Raw genomic sequence first — 23,160 nt, 5'->3', positions numbered from 1 at the left:
ATCCAGATGAAAGATGACAGTAGGTTGGCTTAGGATGTTTTGAGTGGAATGGGCAAGAGGAGACCCTGAGGGTACAATAATTGATCACCCTGAAAAAGTAAGTCTTCTGACTCCCAGGCTGGGCCAGGCAGATGCATACTTTACATCTTGATTTTTTTTTGGAAGTCTGACAATGTAAGATGCAGATAAAATCAGAATACTATGAGAAGGAAATGGTCCCAAATGTCAGAAGAAGTAAATTGTTAAATTTCTTCAAAATCTGCTCCTCCATTAAACTCTGTCCTAGCTTCTCCCAACGTACTACTAAATATTTCCTACAGAAAGCTTTCTCACATTTAAAAAGTCAGACCCAATCACGCTAATGGTACCAATATTTTGTTCTCTCCATTTAAATCTTAAGATTCTGAAACTGAGAACTCACCTACAGGTACCAATTTACAAAGATTTATTTATTTATTGGGTGATGGGAAAGTCATGACTCATTTTTGCATAGAAAACAGAAAAAAATGCATCATTACCTTCCCGATGACCAAGTATTTCTTTTTTTTTTTCTTTTTCTTGTTGACAGGTTTTTGCCATAGGGCGCATGCCCTTGCCAGAAAGACAGAGAGAGATGGAGAGACAGAAAGCAAGAAATCACCTCCCAGGGAGGACAGCCACACCACAATGCCTTTTCCTCCATTCTTTTCTCAGAATCTTGGGCATGCACACACACGTGCCTGGTGTGAGTTTAAGCCATTGGGTCTGGGACTCAAACAGCAATCGGCTACATGGGAATCCAGCAACATAGCCATTACGCCATCTCTGGTCCCGTGATGACCAAATATTTCTAATCACCATACCTGGAAGTCCATGGTGGTGTTTACGCTGTTTCCCACTTTCAGTGCTGAGCTCCTTCATACAGTATTTACTATTTCTGCCTCACTGCCTTTAAGATCCAACATGAGGCTGACCCTGACAAAATAACCATATTTCAGGTTGCCCAGCAGCACCTCTGTGCTCTCTGGCAGGACTTGCCATCAGCAATCTCAGCTCTGCATCCACTAATTTCTAGGCTGCTTCCCAAGACTGACTGCTCACCTGGCTCTGCTTTCTAATACATCAGCCTTTCCTGGCCCACCTATAATTGCCACCTATATTTTGTTTCCTTAGAGCTCTGTACCCAAAGGTAGAGTTTGTCACTGGCTTTATTATACTTTCCTTTCCAGGCAGCCTATTTAGCTTTAAAGACACCATATCTCAAACCCCAGAGGTGTGTCTAATATTGGGAATGTGTGCAAGCTAGAGAAGGATGATCTGGGGCCACTGAATTTCTGATCTTTCTTGAGTCACATCATGTGTGTATTTGCTCATTCCATGCAAGCCAAAATTTAGCCCTGCTTAAGTGTTCTCTGACACAGGGGTGAAGGGGATTGTTGAATAAATTATGTTGCATACACAGAATAATATCTGGCGCTCATATTGTTCTTAAAGGAACTTCCCATATTCGAGAGCTTTCCTAATTCAGAACACAACCCTTGCTCCTCAGGCTGAACAGGTGAGCAACAAGATATTGAGGTAAGTTTAACCTGTTCGTGGTACTCTAGAATACTCCTCCTTACTCAGTATTTTCGTGGTACTCTAGAATACTCCTCCTTACTCAGTATTTGATTAGAACATAGTAGAGAGCTCAGCCTTGCTTCAGGTTACATTTAAAGAGAAAAGGCAAGGGCAGAAAAGATGTACAAAGAGATTAAAGCAGCAGTTTTTAGGAAGGATAAGCCAGGAAAAAAGACTGCCAATATTAAGCATTGAGCATTGTGAATTAACAGGCAAATTTATAACTTAAATAAGAGGAGGGTTATCCTATTTAAGATCAGTGTTTCTGCCAATTTTTATTTAACATTGCATTAAATTTAAACTGTAGGTTAAAAACTGTAGGATAAAAGTGACACAGACGTCCCGTGCATGTGATCGGCTGAGTCAGGCTGCAGGAGAAGATGGTGGTCTCCACAGGAGTTAAAGTTCCTCATAATTTTCACTTGTTAGAAGAACTTGAAGAGGGATAAAAGGGAGTAGGTGATGGTACATTTAGCTGGGGCCTTGAAGATGATGAAGATATGACACTTAAAATGTGGACAAGCATGATTATTGGGCCACCAAGGACAAATTATGAAAACAGAATACATAGCCTGAAAGTAGAATGTGGACCTAAATAGCCAGAAGCTCCTCCATCAGTTAGGTTTGTAACAAAGATTAATATGAATGGAATAAGCAATTCCATTGGGATGGTGGATGCACGGAGCATACCAGTGTTAGCAAAAAGGCAAAACTCTTACAGCATGGACGTTGTCCTTCAAGAGCTATGATGTGTAATGATGTCCAAAGAAAATAAGCTTCCACAGCCACCAGAAGGACAAACATAAAGCAATTAATTTTAGAGGCTCTGAAATTTGTCTTAAATCAACAACCTTCTACTCATATAAATGTCTTGATTAAATATCACAATGCAAATACCCATACATAAAGTAAAAGAATTCCAGCTGGTAAACATGACTGGATATTCGTAAGAATATATTTAATATATGCATACCCATTATGCGTTCAGGTAACAAGAGGGAAAATGCAGCACAATTTTTTTTTTCTTGTTAAGGCACTGTCATTTAAACGTAAGCCTGGAGTACTTGAAATAGAATTCAAGTTTTCAAGATGAAAGCATGGCAGAAGTGTCAGATGGCAGTGGTTAAACGTGTGTTTCTGAAAAGTAAAAATCTCAAGAAAGTAAAACAGAGATGGCATGCTTTATCCATCTCGCTTAATGAAAAAGCTGCATTCAAAACTGTTTAAGGTAGCAGGTACAATGAATATTGTCACAAATTGTGTTAATTTTTGAAGCAGTGTAGGTGCTGACTACCAGTAGTATCAAAAATATGTTCAGGATTGTTTTGATACCTGTATTTATAATAAAAAATGTTGGGTGGTGTATCGATGAATTTCTGTTAAAAGCTGTTTCTGTGTGTTACATGTAATAGACATGATCAATATTTGTTTACAGTTTTGTTTAACAAACCATGCATTAAGTTGAAGTGAAGTCAACAAAAAGAAAATAGGTGAATGGATATGTGATTTTGAGATTAAAGTTAGTCTTAAAATATAAATAAAATGTGGAACATGTCCTCAAAAAAAAAACTTTAGGTTAAAAAAGCAAGTTTCTTGAGGGAGGACCATTAAATATTTGACAGAACTATTGTTAGTTGTCTTAACAGTAAGGTGACTACATCTCTCTACATCTCTTTTTGGTTGAGGTGATCCCGATTTGTGCCTTTTGCTCTAGAATAACTATCTCCTTTTACTCTCAAAGTGTCCTCATTTGGAACATAAATTATATGGTCACCTCATTTAATTTTTATTTTCTTTTTTTGTCATAGGGCATGTGTGCTCACCAGAGACAGACAGAGAGGAAAAGCGAGAAATTACACCCAGGGAGGATGGCCACACCACAATCCCTTCTACTTCATACTCTTTTGGGAATCTGGGGCATGCACACACATGATCCTACATAATATTTCTCTGAAAGTATTATTTATATAAAGAATAAGCTCTGGACAAACATAAAAAAGGAACCTATTTTCCAATTCTGCTTCCCCCAGAGCTTCTACTTTACTGTTTTTAAATTGTTATTTCTGTTCCTCAAAATGGTTCCAAAATTTACCTGGCCTTGTTTAATGTCAGGACTATCATCTTGGTGATCTAAAATGCTACCTTCACTCCAAGATAACTCAAAACGAATTTTGGAAAGCAGGCATATCCATTCCTTACACCTTCAAAGGAGACACTTTTAAGGTACATTTTAGCAGTCAAATCCTTTAAACATTTACTTCTCAAAGCCACTTAATGAAACAATCACCCTAAAGAACAGCAGTCTCATGAGTCAGACACGCACCAAGGTTGGACAGGAAGAGAGGCCAGAAGGTTATTTAAATACAATTAAACGAGATTTTTTTTAATTCCAAAAAAGTTCATAAAATAGTTTTGTTACACAAAGCGTTATTGTGGAGCAAATAACTCTCCATATAATTCACCCCATTAATTCATCATTGAATGTACACAATTAGATTTACATTTTCTTATAGTCAAGAAAAACTATCTGCCTAGAGGTATGACAGGAAGGTTACGTCTATATGGCAGAAGAAACTAAGATCATGACTAGACAACACTCTTCTGTCACCCTCACATTTGGGTATGACCACTCAAGTTATTTCTGGCCAATGTAGTGAAAAAAAAAATCATTTTACTTCATGAAGGAAGTGATAATAAGTGGCTATGCCATCCCCATAGCAGCTTTTCCCATGAAATGCAAAGCTGAATGAGAAGGACCTAGAGTAAAGGGACTAAGAAGGAGTCCAGATTCCTAATGACCAGATCATCACACTGAACTTGAGCAGAGTCATCTGCATTTATTTTAGGCCATAGAGAATGCAGGACTGTCTTACAGAATGTAGGCACACTGGATAGCAAAATCCAGACCTTATATGTGTAGAGATTTGAGTCCTGTGTTTGCAAAAGCTCCATTAAAGGGGACTAGGTGATGACAAGTGGTAACACAACTGGACCCATGTGGGAAAGGTCCTAGATTTGCATCTGAGGACCTCCTGGGGTGTCCATTTCAATGAAGGAATAAACAAGCATTTAAAAAGAAAAAAATAATATTAAGGTACATTCGTAAAGAGAAAAAGAAAGAAAGAAAGAGGATTGAAAGACCTCTCAGTGACTCCTAGGAAGGCTGACTAGCACTAGAGAAGGACCACGGATGACTTCCATAAGGTTGCCTTACCTTTCTCTGTAATTTCTAACTTTTCCACATTCTCAAATATCTAGCATTGAGAAGAAAAAAATCATATTCAAAGATAAGCTTGATTTTGTTAAGTATATACATGAGCTTTCTAGAGGGAAATAACCTAGTTCTCAACTCATATCATCTACCTAAACTAAACATAGAACTTTTTTAGTCATTCTGTTATTCACTAATTCGTTCATTCACATCTGAGAGTGAGACTTGTCAGTAGGCAATAAAATGGGGAAAAAAATGTATTATTGTTCACAAAGACAGTTAAAAAAAGAAAAAAGTATTCAAAGCAATTTAAAGCAACATTGGGGCCAGCCTATGGCACAGTGGTTAATGTGACCAGATCTACATGGACAATCTCACAACTCTAGTCCTGGACTTGATGGCTTAAAAAACATGCCCTGTGTGTGCACATGGGTTACCAAACTCCCAAGGGGAGGGAGAAGTAAAGGAGAAGGGATAGTGACATGACCATACCCCATGAGGGATGCTTTCTCCCTCCCTCTCTCTCTTTCCAGTGAGCAAACATGCTTTCTGGCAGAAATTAAAAAATAAAAATAAAAACAAGATTGTCTGCTGCATTACGAGCAAGTTAATATCAAAATATTAAAGCAAAATTCACTTCCTTGATCAAAAACTTGAATTTCAATTTCTAAAACCCAGAGCTTTCTTAGGACTTTAAACTAGAGCCAATATAATCAGAGTAAGACTATAAAGGTGTTACAGTGGGATGTTTTTCCAACTCCAAGAAATGATTTCCAGTGACTCTGACTAACTAGACATCATCACTGTCCTTTACTGTTCCAAAAAATACTTCCCAGTATGTTCTGTATTATGTGAATCTCATGTTCTGTTTCATGTGATACCTAGAGCTGTTTTGTCCAAATTCCAATGCGAGTTTTTTATAAGTTCAGCTGTGATATACGGGTAATTCTGTTAAGTCTTTTCCATAATCCCTCCGTTCCCTATTATATATACACCTTCAGTGTTTCCTTCCCTCTCTCACATCCTAACACCTTCGTTTAATCGCCTCTTAATCATTTGCCTGAAAAGAAACCCCTCCAGTCACTTATTGTTTCCTTCCAGATGCTGCTGTTCAATGACTCCCTACAGACTTCACCTAACATTCCTTCCATGTTCATTTGGCTGTGCAGACAGCGATTCCAGAACTCCAAAGCTTTTAAGCTCTTTCTTTCCAAGAAAACTCATAGCTAACACCATTATTTCCTCACAAAAACAGCTAACATCTGCAGACTGAAACATCAAAACAAAGACAACATTTTGTACAGTTCTGTTAAAGTTGGATGCAATCTTTATCAGCCATCTTAGGCAATAAATCAATGTTCTTCTTTTCAGTTTCTATTAAAAAATAAACCATGGTGGCTGATTTCAATTTCCCCTCAAAGGAATAGTTAATAAACAGGTTGCATGCAATGACTAATTAATCTTCATGCCTTCCAGCAAAGTAAACTAAGCCTCTATTTGGAAAACCAATCTCTAAAATAATTCATCACATTGGTCAATAAAGTTTAATTGTATTCTGTATACAAATAGTTCATATCTGTAACATTATTTAATTTAGTTGACAAACTAAAACATACCAACAAACTACTTATTCTGTCACACAGAAGTTTATCAAAAGTATTTATTGTCAGAAAATTCTCATACTAATGGCACTTTTAATATCACTAAATTATTTATAAAATTCATTTTTGAAATTTTAATATGAGTCTTACATCCCAGTTAATGTAGGTTCCTTTTAGAAATAAAGAGATAAGGCTCCTACAAATAAAACAGAGACAAAAACCCAAGCCTTCTAATTCCCAGCTGTTTCCTATATAGATCATAATAGCCTTTGGTCATGGAATTTTTGATCAGTTGCTCTCAAACTTGAACGTGCATAAGAATCTCCTACAGCGCTTGAGAAAACAGTTTCTCAGAATCATCTCCAGAGATTGTGATTCACTAGATCAAGTTAGATCTCTGAATTTGCATTTCTAATCAGCTCACAAGTGATGGTGAACCTGCTCATTTGAGGACCAAAATTTGAAAAGCACAAGTCTAGATTGAGCTAATTTAAAAATAAAAGTCTATATGATTAACAGTGTGTCATCATCAACTGTAAAATCAATAAAGCCCCTTTAGCAAAGAAACACAGATAAAAATTTCTATTCCACTTTTTATATTAAAATCCATTCTAATTCCATAATTTGAATAGCACTTTACATTCTAATTCCATAGTTTGAATAGCACTTTCCAATTTCTTTCATATGCCACTATTTCATTTCTAAAGGGAAATGATTTCCCTCTCTATCCTTGGACCATTTCAAGTAGGCCTTCTTGGCATATACTAAACTAAATCATAGAAGAAACTTTAAGTAACAGCATATCTTAATTAATTTTCTGTAAAATCTCCTTACAAAATTCATAGTTCATTTTAACATATTTGTTTTTAAATCTCCAGAGTATTTCAGAAAAAGCAATACCAGAAACATCTACATATAGTAAAGTACACTGAACAAAATATACACCCACACATAGTCACAATTTTAACTTTTTTTTGGTAGAGGTTTTTGCCTTAGGGCATGTGCGCTTTCCAGAGAGAGAGACAGAGACAGTGAAAGAGAAAGTAAGGAATCATCCCGGGGGTGGGGTATGGCCATGCCACAATCCCTCTTCCATTCTACTCCTGGGATCTTGGGCATGCATTCACATGCACCCAGTGTGAGTTTCAAGCCACAAGCTATGGGACTCGTACCATTGTCAGCCATGTGGGAATCCAGCAATGTATTGCTTTGCCATCTGCTGGTTCCTAATAATGAATCTTTTGAAGGAGTGAGAAGTGATTGTTTAGAAAAGGCCTGAAGATCTGCTGTCCACCATCACCATACTCCCCAACCTTTAAAGCTCTCTTTCAGTTTAGGGAAGAAACTGAACATAAATAGCTAACTTAGCATGTTTGTTCTTGGAATGGTAAGAGTAGATCCTACTGTCTAAACTCCCTTACTAAACTTAGTAACTTAAACTGATCCTTTAAAAGTTTATTTGGTGTGATATTTTGAAGTTATAATGACACTCAAAGGTGACAGCAGAATATGCTACAATCAGCTATAAGGCAATGGAACAGAGAGAACAGGCATTGTGGAGATTCTATTCTAATCAAAGCCTTCTCCTACTCACTTTCCAGTGGTCATTCTCAGTCTGATTATAGTAGTTCCATACATAAATGTCTTCTATTGCTCCAGGTCCTAATTTCTCTTTGGCAACTCAACTCATTACTTCTTCCTGAATGTTCCAACTCCAAAAAAAGCATGCTTTGATATAACACCATTTACCCAACAGTAATAAGTAAGTATGTAAATATATTCATATGCATAAATCTACATAAAGATGTACCTTCGTATATTCACAAACCTATTTGGATATAATGTCAATTTCAGTGGGTATGTATATATACATATACAACAATAAATAAACACATATTTACAGAAATAAGTTCCTGAACAATAAATGTTCTCATGAAAATTAGAGCAACTAAAATTTATAAATACTTGAGGAGTATTCAACTGTTTCATTGATGATAAATAACATAAACTACTGATCTAAAAAAGTGAGATGTGCTAAAAAAAGGGAGATGTTCAAAGCCAAAATGTAAAAATAAAATATATACCATATAGACAAATATAATTATGTTCTGCCACAATAGCAATACAAATAGCAACACTAATAAAATATGCCATTTTTCCCATTCTTAATTTCTGTGATTCTTATTGTATATGGGAACTGCATATTTTACTAATTATGTATGAATTTAATTTTACATAGATATTTTTCATTACAGAGAGTTAATGAAATGTTATATAGTAGCATGTCTCAGCCCATTTTAAATTTGGTAGAAATGTTTAAGCATTCATTTTCTTGTTTTTGCTTGTTTTTGTTTGTTTGTTTGTTTGTTTTAGAGAGAGAGTCTTGCCAATAGGGTGTGTGCACTCACCGGAGAGACAGAGGGAGACAGAAAGACAGAAAGCAAGAAATCACACACACACCCCAGGGTGAATGGCCACACCACAATCCCTTCTTTTCCATTCTCCTGTAGGGATTTTGGGCATGCACGCACATATGCCTGGTATGAGTTTTAAGCTGCTGGGTCCAGAACTTTAACCATGTTTGACTACACGGAAGTCCAGCGATGTAACTATTACACCATCTACTGGTCCCAAGCATTCACTTTCTATTGTCCCTACTGATGAACTGAAAATGTCTCCAACTACACTAGGCAGAAGAACATAATTACATGGAGCCTGAGTAATTAAAGAATATGAAATCGAGTTTTACGTGTGGCTTCATCAGAACCACCTAAAGAAGAGTTCATAAAAAATTAATGACAATGATCAATTTTTATTCCCCTTTGCAACAGTTTGAGAAGTTGCTGATTTTGTCCTGCTCGCCTTTCATAAAAGAGGGAGAGTTAGTGTCAAATATCATCAAGCTGATGGTCAATGGTGCAGCATCACAGACTGATGCTCCATTGGAGAAAAGGAGGTTTTGAAACAGGTCTTATTAAACTCCTGGACATCTCAGTGTTGATTCAGCACTGTCAGCACAGATTTTAGAAATGTCAAGCTGAAATGGAATAGCAAAGCCTTATGAAAGTGCATTCTGTGTTAGTATAAACTTAAGTTCATCTACTCAGTCATACTGTGACTGGCTTTGAGCTCCTACAGCTCCCCATTTCCCAGATGGAAGTGTACTGAAATTCTTATCTTGGGGCAACACTATGAGTATTAGAACAGCTGCCTTGTCATTTTTTTTTCTCATACATTTTTATCCTTTTTTTTTTTTTTGAGAGAGAGAGAGAGATTTTGCTATAAGATGTGTGCACTTATCAGAGAGACAGAAAACAAAGAATCAGCCCACAGGAGGGATGGCCATGCTGCAATCCCTTCTCCTCCATTTTCCTCTCAGGAGTTTGGGCACACATGCAAACACACCCAGCATGAGTTTTAAGCTGCCAAGTCTAGCACTCAAACCATGGTCAACTACTTAGGAGTTCAGTGACATAATTATGCCATCTGCTGGTTCCATCATACATGATCTTTTTTATTCTATGATCAATCATGTAGAATTGTTTCATTTTCATTACTTTTATGTTTCTTATGACAAATAATGGGAAATTATTGTTTTCTATACTTCAAACAACCTATATCTTAATAGCAAAGATTTTGAATAGCCTCACAATAGCACCTCAGCCCCCTTTAGGTAACTGAAGCTTTTCTGATTCTATTTATTGAATTATATGTGGTTTTACGCTACACATTATGGTTTTAGATAGCCTCTTAGGAACAACTTCACTAGTTGAAATAAAGTAAGTAGATTTCCCCAACAACAGTTACCCAGGAATTTTCAATATTACATATGTGTAAAATCTGCACATACAATACTTGGTATAAATGCAACAAAACATTTTATACACATCTGACCTTTTGGATGACTTCAAGCCAAACAGACTTGCTCTGCATTTGAGTAATTTACTAAAGAACTAAGAAGGATGCATGTATCAGAAACAACTTATCAAGCTGTTTACCAAAGGGCAGTGAAAGAAGGCAAGCTGATAGTGTAGCATGTACAGAGTGAAAAGAGAAAATTATAGAAGTTTACAAAGAATTATGGAATGACTTTAAAGAGTCTGAATAATCTGTCTCTGAGGTAAAAGTATTATTCAGATTCTACTATCCTTTGGATGTAAATGTTGGGTCTCAAAATGAATTAATGATGGTAATTGAGCTATATCATCCTAAGTGTTTATAATCAACCAGTTTGTTTTCTTAAAGTGATAGCTTAATCCAGAACATCAGCAATATGCTTAAAGAAAAATGTCTTCTTAAAATGACTAAAGCAGATGGCATAGTGGTTAAGGTTCTGGATTCCTACATGGCTGACTGAGATTTGAATCCCAGACCCACTGGCTTCAAAATCCCTAGAGGAGAATGGAGGAGTTAGTGCCTTGTAGCCATCCCCTGGGGTGGGGGTGGATTTCTCACTTTCCCCCTCACTGCCTCTTTCTCTCTTAGTGAGCACACATGCCCTAAGGCAAAGTACAAAAAAAGACTACTAAATAATTTTATTCTTATAACTAAAGTTCCAACTTGTCGACAGATTAATATAATATTGTAGAAGAAATACTGGCTTTGGAATTTGATAAAGGTTCAAGTCTAGCATCTTTACTGCTTGAACCAGAGAAAATCTTATTCATTTTCTAAGCCTCTATTTCCTCATATTGAAAGTGAGGATAATGGAATCTTCTTTGTAGATCCATAAGACTTCAGAAATTATGTTAAGTGTTTAGAAAAGTCACTGGAATAAGTTCACTATTTGGTAAGAGTAGTTGATATTATTATATAATTTCCTAAATCTTAATAATACTCTATCAACTGTTAACATAATATTTCGTATCTTATATTTTTCTTTTTTTTTTCTTTTTTTGGAGAGGTTTTTGCTATAGGGCACGTGCGCTCGCCAGACAGAGAGAGACAGAGAGATAGAAAGCGAGAAATCTCCCCCCAGAGGGGATGGCCCCGCCACAATCCCTTCTCCTCCATTCTCCTCTTGGGATCTTGGGCGTGCATGCACACGTGCCCAGAGTGAGTTTAAGCCACCGGGTCCAGGACTCGAACCGCAGTCGACTACGTGGGAGTCCAGCAACATAGCCATTACACTAACTGCTGGTCCCCGCATGTTATATTTTTCTCATGTGATAAGTCTTGCAAATGTTGAGCAAGTATGTTAAAAATAATACTGCCCCATATGCTAATATTTTTGATTAAGATAAGTGGTTGACATTTTATGAATAAGTTATCACCATCTTTCTCATCAAAAGGTCAGCATCTGTATACATGCTTCAAAGAAGAAGTAGATTTAACAGACCCAGATCTCTAGAGGTATTTATGCAAGTTTTATGTTTCATCTCCTTCAGCTTTAGTTTTCCTTTTAATATTTTCTAGCGTATACATTCAGCAGGATTATATTAAATTAAATATTAAAATCCCATCATAAGGGAATGGGGGCTAAGCGATAGCAGACATTCATGAGTGAAACCCTGAATAACTACATCTGTTTCTCCACAGGCCTTGGAAATATCTTTTAAATACAGTCCTAAAATCTAGGCAAATGGAGCACCAAATTACCATCAGCTTTAACATCTGACCAGGTTCACGACTTTCTGTAAAATGCAAGGTTTAACTGTCCCATATCATTTTTAAAATTAGGGAATTCTCAGACTTTAAATCAAAATTCTCAAAAAGTAGAAACTGTGTCTAACAAAAATAAGATTCATATTTTGACTTCAACATTAACCTATGATCGGTTTCTATTTCACAGTGAAATAAATACAGATTGAGCAAAGAATTTAAAAACTGAATGCCAGACTCTGTACACCCAGTGGGTTACAGATGTATGAAAGTGGTGGCAAAGAGCCACTCCACTTCCTTCAAGATCCAAAAATATTTGGAAGGAAAACCCAGAAGGAAAGACGTCTGACAGACATGTTCTCTTTGGGGTTTCCTGCCTCCCTGTTTGCCAAGCTTTCTAGACCCCAATGCTTCTTAATAAAGTTCACCAAAAAGACTTTATGAAATGTTGATTTCATGGAGTGAAACTTGTATTAAAGGAGATTTTATATAGTGGAAGTTTCCTGCCATCTGCATTTCCCTACTTCACAAATCCAAGGAAGCGTGACTTGGAAAGTTACAAGCATAAGGTGACATTTGACGCGCTTACTATCAGTGGGAGACTGAGCCCAAATGCTGACTCCAAAACCGGAGGCCATAGCTTAGACTCTGCAATGTAGAAGCTGCCTAGCCCTGAGGGGATCATTACACTCCTCAATGTTTCTATTCTTTTTCCTGTAAAATGGAGTCATGTGAAGATGCATATTGTATACTGTGAGAATTAATTCGACAGAAACATAAATACAGAAAATGAATGCAAAGATAGATTCTGATTTCTCTGACTTTGCAATTACAACGTAGTAGCCAAGAAAGGACCATTCTGAAAATAATACCATGATTTAAAAATAGTCACTGTGGTCCAATAGGAAAAAATAATACATAAGGGCTAAAACTATGAATTTTAGGGCTCAATAGTATCTTTGACATAATTAAATATATATGTTTTCAGATTGGAAAGGCAATAAATTTGGCCAAAAGCATCTGAAGTTTATACCATGATCATATGCAATATTTGTTAAATACAAAGTATGTAATTCTATAAACACTTAATGAAGATCTAAGTATTTGAGTCTTCTGATAACACAGAAGTAAATAAGAAATAGCAGTACCCCTAAAAGAAGAATTCAATGTAGTAGTACAAATATTATATATTTAACAAAAAAAGTTTCAATCTGTTCAACTATATTTGCTAAGAAACTACTTCAATGAATAAAAGAATAGCGTGTCCATAAGCACTGTACAAGAGTTAGAGGCAGAGGAGAGAGAGAAATGAAGGGTATGAGAGGAATAGTCCTGACACTTACAAAACATGAGGGAGCATTCATCCTCAAATCAAACATGAAAAAACATAAAGCAATTTTTAAGAATATGGAACTCTTAAATTATTTTCTTTTGAAAAATTATAGGTTTGATAGATGAATATACAGATACATATTTGTTGTATGTACACACACATATACGCACATAATATACAACTAAATCAATAACTCTCTTTGACATCACTCTAATTCTTCCCATGAATCTTCAGTTATTTTGCACTAACCCAGAAATGCCTTTTTTTAAAGTTTATTCGTGAAAGACATCGCTATATTCCTCATGCCATATTTCTTCCTCTACTGCTGCCAGCCAAGATCACAGGATCATAGGCACCCAATGGTGTTTCAGGCATGTTTTGTTCATGCAGACCCTGAGATGTGAACTCAGAACCCCCCCATATAACCTCCAGCCTAGCACAACAGCACTCCTAATGCTGATACCACCAGGAATGGGCCCAGGAATGCTTTCCATCTATCCAAGCCCAATTTAAACATCAAATCCACATCCACTAGAAAAACTGTCATTGTCACTACCAACTTACCATAAACTGAATTAGAAAAGGTTTACAGGCTTGTGTTTTTAATTGAGTTGTAAGAAAGAATTGCAGGGGAGAAAAAGTGGTCCATACAAAATGCAGAATGGAGAAATGAGTTTTCAAAGGAACACAGCAATGAGCAATAAAATTGCAACCTGGGCGATGTTTTGATACAGAAGCTCTAGTGGTTCTATCTCCCACTACAAATGCCCCCTCCTCCCCACCGTTGTTGTTACCACCCTGCAAATATCAAAACACCATAGCCTAGTTCTCTCTAGACCAAGGAAGGAAATATAAGTTCCTTCTATCACAAAATCAAATACTCACATACTCCAGAGGTAATGATGCCTGAGGAAGCTAAATATATGAATAAAGAGTGTAAATCTGGGGCTGTCAGGTGGTTATGGCTCTGGATTCCCACATGGTCAACTGAGGTTTGAGTCCCAGATCTGGCAGCTTAAAAATCATGCTGGGCATGTATGCCTGCATCCCCAAATCCCAGGAGCAGAATGGAAGAGAAGTGGCTGCGCCATAGCCATCACTTCTGGGGAATGATTTTTCACTTTCCCTGTTACTATTTCTCTCTGGCAAATGCACCTACTCTTTAACAAAAAAAAAACTTAAAAAATAAATAAATAAAAGGCTGTAAATCTTGTTCAATGGCATTCATATGTACTTAAATTTTAAGTGTAGTCTGGACAAACAAAAGATTTCCCAAAGTTAAGTTTGGCTCACTTGGGCAGCTAATTTGCATCTTCTACTTAAACTAACAATAGTCAGAACAGTGGTGGGAAACTGGCATTCTAAAAGTTGTTTTTATTATTAAGACTTTAAGCAGACTGGACAATCGCTTTCTAGTCAGAATTTATGCTAAAATGATAGACTCTAAATATACTATTTTACTTTACCTCTTTTAAAGACCATGTGTTATATGAGAGTGACACATAAAGCGATGGGTCTACACAGTCTAGTCACTTGACTGAGGAAGGAAAATAAAATAAAATAAAATAAAATAAAATAAAATAAAATAAAATAAAATAAAATAAAAATAAAAGCTAAACTTGGAAGGAGGGAGATGAAGAGAAAGGGTCAAAGAAAGTTACAGAACAGAGTAAATAAGCATAAAGAAAGCCAGAAGACTTGGAGGAGCTCAGAGCTAATGAAAAAAACAAGAACACAGAGTTGGGGATGGGGGGGAAAGAATGGGAACGCCAGCTGGAATAAGAGAAAGCAAGGGATACAGGAGCCAACAGAAATCCAAGGACAGAAAGTATTGAAGATTGAAGGGAACAGGAAATTTATTGGAAACCAAGTTGTTTTTCCTTTTGTATCCAATGCAATTCTATTCCAGTCAGAATTATAGTCTCAGCCTCAAAGAGGACAGAGGGGAAGTCAAAACTCACAGCATTTTTTTTTTTCATGGGCATGAGCCAGGAGCTCTGGAAGGACAGATCTGAGGAAACATGATATGACAGCAGACATAGGGGTAAGGGGTGGCAGCTACATCCAGTGTTTACCAGAATTGGGTGAAATAAAATAAAGATACTCGGGCTTCAACTCAGAGCTACTGACTCAGTATTTCCAATATATTTAATAGACACCTTAAGTGATTCTTATCACCAGGAAAGTTTTAGGAAGTGTTGGTATGGTGGCAAAAATTATAGGCTCTGGAGCTATAACTTCCTGAGTTCATATCCTAGCTTTGCTCTTCACTAGCTATTGACCATGAGCAAGTTATTTAACCTTTTTGCACCACGATTACTAAATCTGTAAAATGGATTATTGTGAGAGCAAATGATTATTGTACGTAAAGCATGCAGGCAGTGTCTGGTATATTCAACAGTACATTCAACAGTAGTAGCAGCTCTGTAGCCATAAAAATCCTTGGAATAGGAAACTCCTACAAGATAACATATTTTAATCAATAAAAAAAAATGGGGAAAATATAAAACAGCTCTATTTCTTACAAAACATCAGGGAGCACAATTCCTAAAGGCATGAAGTCCAAGCTGCAATCCCCAGGGTTTCTGCCCTTGGTTCCAGCAATCACAAGCCAGGCATTTCCTTTCAGAAATCAAAATGTGAACAGCCTTGATCTAAAGATTTTTTTTTAATGTGCGTATAAGTCAATTTAAATTAGAGATGACTCCAAGATCTAGAGTTCCTATGCTAGAGAGAGGAGAATCCTCTTGAAATGAAATAAATCTAGGACTTTTCTGATGCTGAGATAACAAGAGACAGCCACTATGAGACTTGATGTTCATTCACTTGGTAACTCAGTTCATTTCACAATCTTGTTGTCTTTAGCCATTTCCCAATATTTTATTCCCAGTCATTATCTACCCCTCTGTGAAACTGCACAGTTCTCTCCCTGTCCTGTTATGCTAAGATTCTAATCGTTTTCACTTTCGCAGCTAGAAACAGCTCTGTAGTTAACAAGCTCCATCACATTCTGGCCTTCAATACAAAACATTTCTATTATCTTCTGGTGATAAATGAGACCGCAGTCACCCTGGTGAAGAGCACCTCACCTGTGACCCTCTCATGTATCACTTCTTAAAGGCTCATTTTTATTTGTTTTTCTGTTTTTTTGTTTTTTGTGTGTGTTTTTTTTGTTTGTTTGTTAGTTTTTGTCATAAGGCATGTGTGCTGGTCAGAGAGAAACAGTGAGAGGGAAAGTAAGAAATCACTCCCCCAGATTAGATGGCCATTCTGCAATCCCTTCTCCATTCTCCTTTTGGGATTTTGGGCAGGCACACCCCCACACCGGGCATGATTTTCAAGCTGCCAAGTCCAGGACTCTATCTATGGTCAGCCATGTGAGAATCCAGGGCCTTATTCCCCATATATTAAAGTCATCAACTTGGTTCAGGGATCAGCAGGTGGTATAGTGGATAAAGTGTTGGGCTCCTACATGGCCAATCACTGTTCACGTCTTGGACCCTGCGACTTGAAACTCATGCCGGGTGCAAGTGGGTCCATGTCCAAAATCCCAAGAGGAAAATGGAGAAGAAGGGATTGCAGTGTGGCCATCCTCCTGGGGGCTGATTTCCCACTTTCTCTCTCTCCATATCTCTCTCTGTCTGGTGAGTATATGTGCCCTAAATTAGCAAAATATCTCTCTCAAAAAACAAAACAAACAAAAAAAAAACCTTAGTTCAAATCAGCCCCTTCACTTCAAATTCCAACACCATTTTGCAGTGTATTCCATGTCCTAGTAGACCTTGCATCCAATATCTAGTTTCCAGGGAAATTTATTGGATTTAAAATTTCTTACCTCAAATCAGTACCATAAATCTTCAGAATTCCCTTCTCTCACCTTTCCTGTCAGATGTCTTACATGACTAAAGAGGGTCTTGAGAATGGCAATGTGCCTAGTACATATACTTCAAGAATCATGCTATAATAACACAACAGACTTTTTCCCAAAGTGAGTCAGCTCATTCCTTGGAGTACATCTTTTCCTCCCAACAATAGTATTGATGTGAACATAAAATAAGAGTATCAAAAAGGCATAAGAAGTCTTAAGAAATGTAAACTAGTGAGTGAGGCTGACAGATAAGGAAGAAAACAGGACAAACATAGCAATAGTCACATCGAAGATAATTAAAGTTAAATTCACCTTATTAAGGATGGAGACTAATCGGATAAGCAATGTATAAGGCATTGTACCAACTAAAAATTTGATTAAATTATATCATACATAAAGAGAAAATAAATGTTACATTTTTCTTTTAAAACCAGATACTAAGGTTTGACATAATATTACTTCTCAAATTGTTTTAAAAATATCTTCCAGCAGGTGGCATGGAGGTTAAGGTGTTTGATCCCACATGTCCAATTTTGTGGTTTGAGTCCTGGACCCAGTGGCTTGAGAAGGGATTGCATCATGGGCATCTTTCCTAGGGATGATTTCTCCCTTTTTATTTTTTTTTCTCTCTCCATGTGCACTCATGCTCTATAATAAAAACTAAAAGAAAAACTTTATTATCTTGCACAATTTTTTTCATAATGAAAACCATTATATAAGTCAGTTTTTCCATATAATATTTTTCATAAGCAACTAATTTTTTTACTCCTTCTTTGGAATTTCAATCAATACTCTAAACATTATGCCTATTATCTGGAAGGTAACATTTCAACACTTTTGCAAAATTGGTATTTTTAAATTCCTTTTACCTTTTATATTGTTAATCCTCCAACACTGGCTGATTAGCTAATTCAAAGGAAAACTCTGAGAACAACCAGATAAGCTGGATAAAATAAGAATGAATATGTTTGACAGTCTTACAAGTTGCTAGGGTAGTGAATGCTTCAGCAGTGAATATACCATGCAGAAGAAAAATAAATAAAGGGTGAGCCCAGTGGTAAGCATGATTCTTCTTCTTGAGACATTTGCCAACTCTACATCAGCAACTGGGAAGCTAACATCATCAGCTTCTAAGACTGTTACAAACCTCGGGAGGGAACACAGTGAGTTAAGGTCCCATTAGGAAGGGAGATCCTGGTAAACATTATGAGCATGAGTTAAGACTCCTGAAGAGCTGAATATAAAAGTAAAAGTGAAAAGTAAACGATAAACTCGGGGCCAGTAGGTGGTGTGGTGGTTGGGTACACTGGCCTACATGGTTGACCACAGTTTGCATCCTAGACCTGATGATTTGCTTTCTCTCTCTCTCTCTCTCTATCTTGCTCTCACTCTCTCTCTTCCTCTCAGTCTCATTCCGTCCCTCTCTGGTCAAATTAAAATAAAGGAATAAAGAAAAAAAGGAAGGAAGTTAAATAAAATAATTCTTAAAAAAAAAAAGTAAAAGATAAACACTCACAAATTGTGTAGACCCAATCTCCTAATAACTGAGCACCTGAATGGCTTCATGTAAGTTATCCCTATACTTGTTGCTTTCCAAAAGCCAAAGAGAAATCCTTTCTTGAAAAGAATAGCAATATTCAGACTTCAAATTATGCCTATAACTTTTTTAGAAGTTTTTGCCTTAGGGTACATGCACTCACCAGGGAGAGAGAGAGACACACAGACAGACAGAGTGAGAGGGAAAGCGAGAAATTACCCCCAGGGGGGGTTGTCACACTGTAGTCCCTTCTCCTCATGGGTTCTTGGGCATGTAAACATGCACCTGGCATGATTTTAAAGCCACCAGGTCCAAGTCCTGAACCATGGTTGACCATGTGAGAGTCCACTGACATAACCACTATACCTTCTGCTGGTCTCATGTCTATAATTTTTTATACAAGGTGTCTAACAAACAATATAAATTTAGTAGGTAATCAGATGGAAAGATACATGAAACAGACTGACCAAACATCTAAAAACTGCAGTTAACAGCCACAAAATTAAAATAGCTATAATAGCTATTCAAGAATAGATGATAAGAAAGAGAATTATGACCAAGGAATAAAACCCATATTTTAAAATCATATAGAAATACTTTAACTCAAATAAATAACTAAAGTGAAAAAATCAATAAATTAGATTAATAACAAATTATACAAAATTTAGTGAGGAAATTAGTAAAATAGAATATAACTGAAAAGAAAAGATGTAGGCTTAACATGGAAAATAAAGGATAAAAATACAAAAATGTATTTAAGAAATAAATGGAGCACAGGGTAAGTTTTAAGATTCTTCTAATTTTAAGCAAAAGGAACTGGAATTTAAAAAGAAATGAGAAAAAGAAATAATCCAAGGGAAAATAGATAAAATTTTTCAAAATATTTAAGAGCCAACAAGCCACAAGTCATAGATCAAAAAAGCAGCACAAACTATTAGCCAAGTAAATACAAAGGAAACAATACCTAGATATGTTGTATCAGATCTTCAGAAACCAATGATAGGGGTGAGCCCCTACTCAGGGTCTTTTGTCACACTGTCACCCATCACTCTGGTGACCTGGGCTTGCCCCACTCTCTGGGATATTTAAGCCTAGGCAGACCTCCTTGGATGACTCCTCACTCGGGGCCTGAGAGCTACATGGGGACTTTTGGTACACTAAAGGTTGAGTTCACTAAAAGTTGTTCAGCATGACCCTCTTCACTAAATTATATCTCCTTAACTTGCTACCACCTCATTAAGAGCTGAACATTTGGCAGAGAGCCAAGCACCTGAAGTTACCCAGAACTGCTCTGACCTGGGAGACAGAGACCTCTAGTAGGAACACACCTAGAAACTATGGGTGAAATTTCCTCAACCAGTACTACATAATCTACTTCAATAAAGAGAAAAAAAGTGAATACTGCATCAGATGACTAGAAACCAGCACAGATTTCATAGAAGCATGAGAAAACAAGGTCACTCTCCCTCAGCTGAGCAGACTAGCCCTTCAGAAATAGTGGATAGCACAGAGAAATACACAAAAATGTCAGAAAAAGAATTCGAATTACTTATAGTGACAGAATTCAATGAGAGGCAAGAGAAAACAATCAGTTCCAAGAAATAAGAAAATCATTTCAGGACATAAAAGAGTAATACCATAAAAAAAATAGATACCCTTAAAAAATCATACAGAATTTCTGAAAATGAAGAATACAATACAAGAAATTACAGTCTCCCTAGAAAGCACTAACAACACATTGGACCATACAGAAGAACAAATTTCTGACATGGAAAACAAAGTCTCCAATATAGACCAAATCACAAAAAAGAAATAAAAAACAACCAACATAAACAAAGACAACATACAAAAAATTCTAGACACCATGAAACATACAAATATTGATATAGTGGGTATTCCAGAAAGTGAATAATCTGCTAAAGGCATGAAAAACCTCTTTAATTAAATACTATATGAAAATTTTCTAAATATAGAGAAACATGGAGAAATTCAGACCTAAGAAATAAAAAGAACCCAACCAGAATCAACATAAAAAGATCCTCCCCCTAGCAAATCATAGCCAGATTGGATAAAATTAAAGTCAATATTCTAAATACAGCAAGAGCGACAAATGTCAATTTACTTATAATGGTTATCCCATTAGGCTAACTTCGGACCTCTTAACTGAAATAATGCAGGCAAGGAAAGAATGGGAAATGTATTCAAAACATTAAAAGAAAAACAATTTCAACCAAGAATGCTATATCCAGCGAAATTATCCTTCAAATGGAGAGAACAAGGGACCAGCAGTTAGTGTAATGGCTGTGTTGCTGGACTCCCATGTAGTTGACCGCCGTTCAAGTCCCCGACCCAGTGGCTTAAACTCATTCTGGGCACATGTGTGTGTGTGCATGCCCAAGACCCCAGGAGGAGAATGGAGGAGAAGGGATTGTGGCATGGCCATCTCCCTGGGGGGTGATGTCTCTCTCTGTCTGTCTCTCTTTGTCTTTCTGGCAAGTTCACATGCCCTATAGCAAAGACCTCTAAGAAAAAAAAAATGGGAAGAACAAGAAAAGTGTTCTCAGACAAACAAAAACTGAAAGAATTCACCAATAATAGATCAGTTCTACAGAAAGTACTGAGGGAAGTGTTGTATTAGGATAACTACAGAAAGACAAACAGAAACAGGAGAACAAAAAACAACTGAGAAAATAACTAACAAAATGACAGGGATAAATCCACAAATATCAACAACATTAAACGTTAATGGATTAAATTCTCACATTAAAAGACACAGATCGGGGACCAGCAGTTATTGTAATGGCTATGTTGCTGGACTCCCATGTAGTCGACCACGGTTCGCATCCTGGACCCGGTGGTTTAAAACTCACGCCAGGCGCGTGTACATGCGTGCCCAAGATCCGGAGAGCAGAATGGAGGAGAAGGGATTGCAGCGTGGCCATCCCCCCTGGTGGGTGATTTCTTGCTTTCTGTCTCTGTCTTCTGGTGAGCGCACATGCCCTATAGCAAAAACTTCTCAAAAAAGAAAAAAAAAAGACACAGATTGGATGAATGGATACAAAAACAGAAGCCATCTACATGCTGCTTATAAGAAACACACCTTACTGATAAGGACATAGACTGAAAGTGAAGGGCTGGAAAAAGATATTTTATACAAATGTAAACCAAAAATAGGCTAGAGTCACGATAATGACATCAGACAAAATAGACTTTAAGATGAAAGATGTAAGAAGAGACAAAGAAGAACATTACATGCTATTAAAAAAACTTGTTCACCAAGAAGATATCATACTTCACTTGAAAGTATCTATGCACCCAACACTGGAGCACCCAAAGACATCAAAGACAGACTGTTAGATCTCAGGGGAAAGATATACTGCAGCACCTTAATTGTAGGAATCTCAACATCCACCGACTTCTCTGAACAGAACATATAGACAAAAAATAAACAAAGTGAGGTCAGCAGATGGTGTAATGATTATGTTGCTGGGCTCTCACATAATCAACCATAGTTTAAGTCCCAGACTTGGCAGCTTAAAACCGACACCAGGCATGTGTGTGTGTGTGAGTTTGTGCCCAAACAAACTCCTGAGAGGAAAATGAGTAGAGGGGATTACTGCATGGTCATCTGCCCTGGGAGGTGATTCCTCACTTTCTGTCTCTCATTCTCTTCAGTGAGTACAAGCTTTTATGTAGGAAAAAATCTCTCTAAAATAATAAATAAATAAAATAAACATAGAGATAGAAGATATAAATAACACCATACATGAAATGGATTTGTCAGACATCTATAGAGTATTTCACCCAACTACCACAAAAAATATTTTTTCTCACTTCCATATGAAACATTTTTGAAGACTGATCACATTATAGGACACAAAACAAGCCTTTATGAATTCAAAGGTATGAAAACTATATCTAGCTTTTATTCCAAGCAAGATGGAATCAGACTGGAAAGAAACTACTGAAAGATCCTTTGAAAATTCACAAACACATGGAAACTAAACAACCTATGCCTAATTGACTTTAAAACTAAGAAGAAATAAAGACTGAAATCAAAACGTTCATAGAAACCAGTGATAATGAACGAACAATGTTTATAACCTACGGGACACAGCAAAAGCAGTCATAAAAGGGAAGTTCATAGCAATTTATGCCCACTAAAAAATAAAAAAGAGCAGAAAGGTGGCAAATAAACAAGCTTATGACATGACTCAGAGAACAGATAAATGAATAAAGTAAAGTGGCAAGATATAAAACCAGCTTACAAAAATCTACAGCATTTTTATACACCAACAATGGACAAACTGAGACAGAATTGAAAATGGAAATCCCATTTTCAATAGCCACAAAACCAATAAAGTATCTAGGAATAAATCTTACTGAAGACATTAAAAATCTCTACAAGGA

General features: G+C 36.7%; 1 protein-coding gene and 1 pseudogene across 1 annotated transcript in view; one reads left to right on the top strand and one right to left on the bottom strand.

Annotated features, from left to right (window-relative positions):
* Positions 1-23,160, bottom strand: part of HMGCLL1 (3-hydroxy-3-methylglutaryl-CoA lyase like 1) — a 216,820-nt gene that overhangs the window by 177,745 nt on the left and 15,915 nt on the right. The gene's annotated exons all lie outside the window — the stretch shown is intronic.
* LOC102468295 (ubiquitin-conjugating enzyme E2 variant 2 pseudogene) lies at positions 1,980-2,414 on the top strand (annotated as a pseudogene).

This window comes from Tupaia chinensis, unplaced genomic scaffold (assembly GCF_000334495.1).
Source record: "Tupaia chinensis unplaced genomic scaffold, TupChi_1.0 Scaffold000256_1, whole genome shotgun sequence".
Taxonomy (NCBI): Eukaryota; Metazoa; Chordata; class Mammalia; order Scandentia; family Tupaiidae; genus Tupaia; species Tupaia belangeri.
The sequence above is the reverse complement of the archived record's forward strand: the minus strand, read 5'-3'. Positions and strand labels throughout refer to the sequence as shown.